This window comes from Equus asinus, unplaced genomic scaffold, assembly GCF_041296235.1.
Source record: "Equus asinus isolate D_3611 breed Donkey unplaced genomic scaffold, EquAss-T2T_v2 contig_119, whole genome shotgun sequence".
NCBI classification, from domain to species: domain Eukaryota; kingdom Metazoa; phylum Chordata; class Mammalia; order Perissodactyla; family Equidae; genus Equus; species Equus asinus.
In genome coordinates this window covers 1-7,500 of record NW_027224760.1, presented here as the reverse complement: position 1 = coordinate 7,500, position 7,500 = coordinate 1, and the positions used below count along the sequence as shown (strand labels likewise).

The window sequence follows — 7,500 nt, the reverse complement described above, 5'->3', positions numbered from 1 at the left end:
CGTGTCCATCAGCTGGTCGTGCGGAAATCCCGTGGTTGGCCTCCCTCCCTCCCTCCCTCCCTCGTCCAGCCGCCACGTTTTCGGGGTTCGTGCGACTGGGATGAAATAGACCTTCCCAACGTCAATCGGAGATCATCCATCATACCTCTCGAGTCCCCAAAAGCCAAGAAACACGCCAACCAAAACGCTTTTATTATGCCAACGGTTCCCGTTTTCATTCCTATCGTTTAGGGAGGTTTGGTGGCAGCAGCGGCCGAAAGCAAAAGGAAACCCGAGGAAAGCGGCTCCATCCACCAGGGCTGTGTCTCATCGGTGCCGACGCAGGAGGGACGGGCTTCGTTCGTTCGTTCGCTGCGGCCCAAATTCCCGGGCCGCCCGAGGACCGCTCGCACCGGCCCGAGGGAGGGAGCCCCGGCAGGCAGGATGCCTCCGGGGAAATGGCCAAGTCGACCGCGCGACCCACAACCCGCCCGACTCGGGGCGAGAAGGAGCATGGAGGAGGACTCCGTCCCCTAGTCGGCAGACGGCCCCGGGACAGGGACGTTCGCCAAAACCTCCCCAAGGCCGCTTTCCGTGACCGAGTCGGCCTCCCCGCCTGTACTCGTCCCGGCCCGAGAAACGAGACGCGGGGTGGATCGGGACCAGGCCACGCACCAGGCCGGCCGGCGCGGCATCCTCCCTCCCCCGACCTGACCTGACCTGGACGAACGCCTCCCCATCGCCCGCCCCCGCGAGGCTGATCCGTCCGGCCGGTGAGGAGGCCGCTTGTCGGGCGCCACCTGCTGCCCGGCATCCTCTTATATAGTGTTCGAGGAGGTCGACCAGGTGGCCCGGCCTGGATTGGGGGGGGGGGGCGCGGGGTGCGGTGTCCCGGGCGGCGGGGGACGGGGGGGGGTAGGAGTGGAGAGGGAAAGGTGGGCGTGGAGAATGCCGGGGTCGGGGGTCGGCGCGGGGCGGGGCGGGAGTTGGGGATAGGGGAGGGGCGGGAGGCCGTCTGGACATGGAGGGTCGGAAGAGCGGTGGTGACAATGATTTTCATTATCATTTAGAAAGAAGAACGTGGACTTCTTTAGAGGAGTCCTTTGAATAGCTTCTCCATTTAGTTAACATACATCCAAATGGAGGTCGGGAAACTTGGGTCCTGTTAACATATGGATGGAAGTGGAAAGAACTATCGCGATGACCGTCCTTGTGTTTCTTTTATTTTTTCTTTCTTCCTGCTCCCCAAAGCCGCCCCCCCACCCCCGCCCCGCCCCGCCCCGCCCCGCCCCGTCCCGTCCCGTCCCGTCCATAGTTGTAGGTTCCAGTGGTAGGTCTTTCGCGTTTCTGCTATGTGGGACGCCGCCTCGGCGTGGCTTGAAGGGCGATGCTGGGTCTGGGGCTGCGCCCAGGATCCGAACCGGTGAAAACCTGGGCCGTCGAAGCCGGGGGCCGGGGTGGGGGGCGCTACTTGACCGTTCGTCCACGGGCTCGGCCCCCGGCCCCTTGTTTTCTAGGGAGAGAGACAGAGAGACCCGATCCATTTTCCCTTGGCCTCTAAAGCGTGCGTGTGGTCGAAAGGCGACAGAGAGAGGGGTTCTGGTCCAGAAAGCCCCGACTGCGCCGCCGCGGGGATCGGTCGGTTCCGCCCGAACCGTCCGAGTCGGAAAGGAACGGACAGCTTTCCTCCTTTGGGCCCCTGACTTGGGACCGACAGGGGAAGAGGAACAGGCCTCTCTCCCTCACACCCTGGCCCCTTCCTCCAGGACGCCCTCCTTCTAGTCAGCCCGCCTCTGGCTTTTCCACACGCCGACGACCGCTCGTCGGCATGGACCCACCTTCCTTGGGGGACACCACCACACGACTCTCCCACTCGTCTGCCTGCCTTTCGTTGGCGTCGCTGCCAAAGGCGAGGGGTAGGGGTGGCGGTGGCAGGGACGGCAGGGGCCCAGCGGCTCTCTGGCGGGTGAGGAAGTCTTGCTGGTTCTCCTAGGTCGGTGATCTTTCTCGATCTCCACACACATTCTTCGTTTGGGGAGCCAAGAGACGCCCTCTGAGGAATCCCTATGGCCAGGGTCGATCACTTACTCGCTCACTGCCTCGGCCTCGGCCTCGGCCTCTGTCAGTCTTGTCTCTCTCCCTCCCTCCCTCCCTCCCTCCCTCCCTCCCTCGTCGGTCTCTGTGTGTGGACGTCTAGGTGGAGGCGAGGCAGGGAGGCCACCCACCCACCTACCTCGTGGTTTACCACACGCTCTACACGGAGGTAGAATTCCCATCCCACCGAATCCATCCTTTCCACGGGGCACAAGCCAGTGGCCTTCGGGAGTCTCTCTCCCCAAGGTGGCGCATCCGTCACGGCTATCTATTTCCAGAAGGTTTCCGTTTCCATCCCCTCCCCCCGAAAGAAAAAACGGCCCCACTCCCGGATCTGCCCCACCACGATCACCACCACCACTGCCGCCGCCGCCGCCGCCGCCATCTGCTGTCGCCCTCTAGGGTTGGACCGTTCTAGCTCTCTCCTCTGTGTGGAATCGCAACGTAGGTCGCCTTGGATGTCTGGCACCTCTCACTTAGCAGAAGGTTTTGGAGGCTCAGGCTGGGCCACGCTTTGGCCCGGGTCAGTGTTCCGTTCCTCCGGACGGCTTCCTCGTTTTCCACGAGAAGGAGCCGTGAAGACGGAAAGGAAGGGCGGATGGATGGCTTTTCCCGTGCTACCGAGTCCCTCTCCCCTTTTCCCCAAAGCGTGAGGGGCGGTCGAGAGGATCGTCTCTGATGACAAAAGTCAGAGGCACCCCGGGTCAGACACCGTGCGAGGCGTTGGTGTGTTCTCGAGAGGAGAACACGTCCCCGTCAGCGTTTCCTGTCGTTCTCGTTCCGAAAGGATTCACGCGCCACCCCGTCTCCCTCAAGGTCTTAGGGCTGTCGTGCTCCGCAGCCGTCACGTGTCGTGGATCCTGGGCACCACCACGCCACCCCGCCCCCCCCCCCCCCCGCCATAGCTGTCGATCGCTATGTGGCACGCCTACGTTTGCCCAAAAGAGCAGTCCGATGGACAGCGTGGTGCTTTTCCCAGCAGGCAGGCAGGTGAGAGTCACCCCTCTAGAAGGTTTCCAAGCCCCGTTCCATTCTCAGAGGCAGCTCCTTTGGCCATCAAGGAGGCAGGCGATGGGGGTGGGGGTGGGGATGGGGATGGGGCAGGGGCCTCTGTCCCTCTGTCGCGGTAGAAATGATTGGGAAAGGAGGGACGATGGGCGTAGGTCGACCATCCTGGGCGGTGGTGCTTTGGGAGCTTTTTCTAGAAGAAGGAGCGAACGGCGTTCCCTGGGAAGGGAGGAAACCAGAGGAGGTCCCCCTCAGACCGACCTGGCACGAGAAGGACACACACTCTCTCTCTCTCTCTCTCTCTCTCCCTTTTCTTCCTGACTTGAAATCAGGAGACAAAACTCCCCTGCCAAAGGGGCCCTCCCAAAACGGGGAGTGAGGAAGACCTCCTTCTCTTCACGGCTGAAGTTCTCCCTGCCTTTCCTGGACGGGAAGGATAGCACCTACGCCCGCTGCCGTCGGTGACTTTTAGTCCCCCTGGAGAGGAAGAAATTCTTTCCCGTGGCCGAACCCTGGCGGTTCGTTCGTGCTGCAGAGGACGTGACCCTCTCTGACACACCCAGGAACCTCCTCGCTCCGGGTCGAGGAGAGGGAGTTCTGTTCTGTGGTTTAGAATGGTGCTTAAAAAGGGATGTCGCTTACAAAGGGTCCTCGTCCCCCTTCCTAAACCTAAACGGACGGCTCGGCTCGGAGGCGTGAGATACGTTTCGCATCCTCCTCGTCGTCTTCACTCAAAGTTTTATTGGAGTTTGGAAGATTTTATTTTTTGTCTTTCCTTTTTCTCCCCAAAGCCCCCCGGTACGTAGTTGTGTGTTCTTCGCGGTGGGTCCTTCTAGCGGTGGTATGTGGGACGCCGCCTCAGCGTGGTTTGATGAGCAGTGCCGTGTCCGCGCCCGGGATCCGAACGAACCGATGAAACACTGGGCTGCCTGCAGCGGAGCGCGCGAACTTAACCACTCGGCCACGGGGCCAGCCCCTTACTGGATTTTCAAAACAACTCCGGGGGCCGGCCCGGTGGCGCGGCGGTGAAGTTCGCACGTTCTGCTCCGCCGGCCCCGGGTTCGCCGGTCCGGATCCCGGGCACAGGACCCGGCACCGCTTGGCGAGCCACGCTGTGGCAGGCGTCCCACCTGGAAAGTAGAGGGGGATGGGCACGGATGTCAGCTCAGGGCCAGTCTTCCTCGGCCGACAGAGGAGGATTGGTGGCAGATGTTCGCTCAGGGCTCATCTTCCTCAAAAATAAAATAATAAATCGATTCGATAAAATGTCAAATAACACAACCGCGGGATCACGCTTAGAGTCACCCTTGGCCCGATGATGCCACTCCCCACCCCCCCCACCCCCCTGCCCCCCACCATTTGGAGGTGCCGTCAGTGGGATTCGTTCCTGTTTGTCCATCTTTCTTCCTCTTTTTTTTTTTTTTTTTAAAGACTGGCACCCGAGCTCATTGCCAATCTTTTCTTTTCTTTTTATTCCTCCTCCTTCTTCTTCTTCTCCCCAGAGCACCCCAGTACCTAGTTCTATATTCTCTTTGAGGGTCCCTCTGGTTCTGCCGTGTGGGACGCCACCTCAGCGTGGTTTGATGAGCGGTGCCGTGTCCGAGCCCAGGATCCGAACCTTCCAAGCCCCGGGCCGCTGAAGCGGAGCGTGCAAACTCAACTGCTCGGCCACGGGGTCAGCCCCTTCCTTCCTTCCTTCCTTCCTTCCTAAGGAGGAGGAGGCAGGCACTGTGTGAAGTCGCCAGTGAGTCTGTGGAAAGAGACGGAGGATTTCCCATGGGAAGCCGGGGCGGGGGACACGGACCGATGTCGTGCGAACTTGAAGGTGAAAGATCAAAAAACCCACACACGCCTAGAGCGGCGGGTTGCCCGTTAGGAGTTTGCTTGCCGGGCCCATAACGCAGGGCTCATCGATGAGCCAAACCGTCCGTGATCCTCAAGCAGTCTAGTAGGGTTAGAGAAAGGAGGGGGGCACTCTTTCTGCCCCAGATGAGGCGAGTTTCTCAGACAGCCACCCTGCCCCAACATCTTCCCTCCCTGCCTCCCGGCCCTTGGTGGACTGCGGCCTAAGGGTGGGGGAATTGAAGAAAGCCGTTCAATGGGAAAAAGCCCGAGGCCATGGGAGAGAGCTTCCTGCACTTGAATGAAGCCCTGACGCCAGGCCCATCGGAATGAATGGGCCTGACCTCCCCTCCCCCCTCCCCCCTCCCCCCTCCCAGGCTGGCGACTCGGCAGTGGAAGGCTAGGGGTTTCTTCCGAAATGGTGAACCGGCCCCCTTGTCCACAGGAAAACCACACACGGGTACAGCCTAGGCCGGATCTCAGGCCAAGTCGTCAGGGTGGCAAGATGATGGCGGATGAGAGGAAACTTGTTCTGGGACCGCACCGCCCCCCCCCCCATCGCCTCTCTGGCTGAGAAGAGGGCTGGGGAGCGGTGAGGGTCAGGGGGAGAGTGGGGGCGGGGCCGGGACAGGGACCACCGGGCAGTAGGACGGGAGTAGCCCTGAGGCCTGCCTGCCTGCTTCCTTCCCTGCCGGCGCAGGGCTGAGAGAGGCACGGGGCACGCTGGCTCCTGCCCCTTCACTCATTCGGGAAGCCTCCTGTTGTTGCTCCTGAGGTGCCGGCTGCGGTGACAGACAGAGCAAAACTCCTCTCTCTGTCTATTTCTTCAAAGGCCCGAGTCTGAGCTACGACAGATTCCCCTGTGGCTCAACCCGCAACCTCCCATCCTGCCAGACCAGACCCCTTGTCTAAAAACCTCCACTGGAGGAGCTCTTCCACCTGACTCGGAAAGGAAACACCAGCCCCGCCTCAGCCTCACACCCACCACCACCACCACCACCCGCCCCCCCCCCGCCCCACTCTCCTCCGGACCCAGATACCTAACAGAGGGAACAAAAATCCAAAAATCCTGCTGCTCTCCTTCTACCACCTCCACTTCAGAAGAGTCAGTCTCCCCCGAACACCTCAGACTCTGTGACTTCCCGCGGCCTCCCTTTCCCCGTCCCCATTCTCTCCCCGGACGGGCCCCATCTTACACTTGAACGACAGCTCCACCGCTCGGGGCAGCTGGACACGATGTCCCAAAGTGGCCCGGACGGTAGCCTGGTCGATTCCAAAGGACCCACGCACGCAGTCGGCCATAAACGTGGTGTGGAGATCGTGGACGTTTGCGGGCCTCTGATCAAATCACTGCTCCGGGGACCCCGGCGTCTAGGACCCGTCTTCTCCGTGTTCTTCACACCGTTGCTCCTGGGCCGGTTATTCTCTTCCCTCTCACTGACCTTAACGTTTTGTCTCTGCCATTGAATTTTGACTGTGCGAATGTGACTTGCCGCTGTAGGGCTGCGTGGATCTCTCAGGCATCCTGCTGTGCCGTGCGGGGGGGGGGGGGAATCCTTGGTGGGTGGGTCGATAGACGTCCCTTTGGTTGTGCCCTGGAGGGGAGAGACAGAGGGGACGACTCAATCCACCACGAACGCTGATGTCGCTCCGATAAACCTGTAGCGGTGATTCTAGTTTATGGCCCGTGTCCTGAAAATAACTTCCCGAAGGGCCCAGCCCGGCGGCACAAGCGGTTAAGTTCGCACGTTCCGTTTTGTCAGCCAGGGGTTCGCAGGTTCGGATCCAGGGTGCGGACGTGGCGCCGCTTGGCGAGCCACGCTGTGGTCAGCGTCCCGCCTATCAAGGGGAGGGGGATGGGCACGGATGTTAGCTCGGGATCACTCTCCCGGGGCAAAAAGAGGAGAATTGGCAGCAGGTGTCAGCTCGGGGCTCGTCTTCCTCGAAAAATAAATTAATTAAATTAATAAAAACAACTTCCCAAACCTCTCTGATAACTTGAAGCTTTGAAGTTTTGCGAGGTGAAATCAGGTGATAAAAAAGTCCACGGACAGGGGCGGCCCCGTGGCCGAGTGGTTAAGTTCACAAGCTCCCCTTCGGCGGCCCAGGGTTTTGCCGGTTCAGATCCCGGCACGGCACGGACACGGCACCGCTCGTCGGGCCGTGTGGAGGCGGCGTCCCACATGCCACAACTGGAAGGGCCCTCAACTAAGATAGACAACTATGTCATGGGGGGGATTGGGGAGAAAAATCGGGAGGGGGGAAAAAAAAAAACAAAAACGGAAGATTGGCAACAGGCGTTAGCTCTGTGAGGGCCGATCTTCCTCACCCAAAAACTAAAGTGAGATGAAATCAAATAAAGCGAAGGAAAAGATAAACCTATGAAATCCCATGTTTCTAAAAGTGGCCAAGTGTTTAGACATTGGCCAAGCGACGAGATCGATGTGCTCATGGAAGACAGTTCCTAATTGCTGGCTTCTTAGTTTTCACCAAAATTAAGGTTCGTGAGGGTTAAAAAATCTACTTAACAAATGCGATGAAAGCCACTAGGCCGGCCCGGTGGCGCGCTGGTTAAGT

General features: G+C 60.1%; 1 long non-coding RNA gene across 2 annotated transcripts; it reads right to left on the bottom strand.

The window, feature by feature from the left end:
- Window positions 1-3,825: 3,825 nt before the first annotated feature.
- LOC139042971 (uncharacterized) lies at window positions 3,826-6,654 on the bottom strand. 2 transcript variants are annotated; one of them, XR_011500068.1, is made up of 3 exons: window positions 6,120-6,512; window positions 4,597-4,831; window positions 3,826-4,313 (listed from the first exon to the last, which is right to left on the bottom strand). It is a non-coding gene; the product is annotated as an uncharacterized lncRNA (long non-coding RNA). The 2 variants fall into 2 exon arrangements; XR_011500069.1 differs by having other exon boundaries at window positions 3,861-4,309; window positions 6,120-6,654.
- Between the last annotated feature and the right edge of the window lie 846 nt (window positions 6,655-7,500).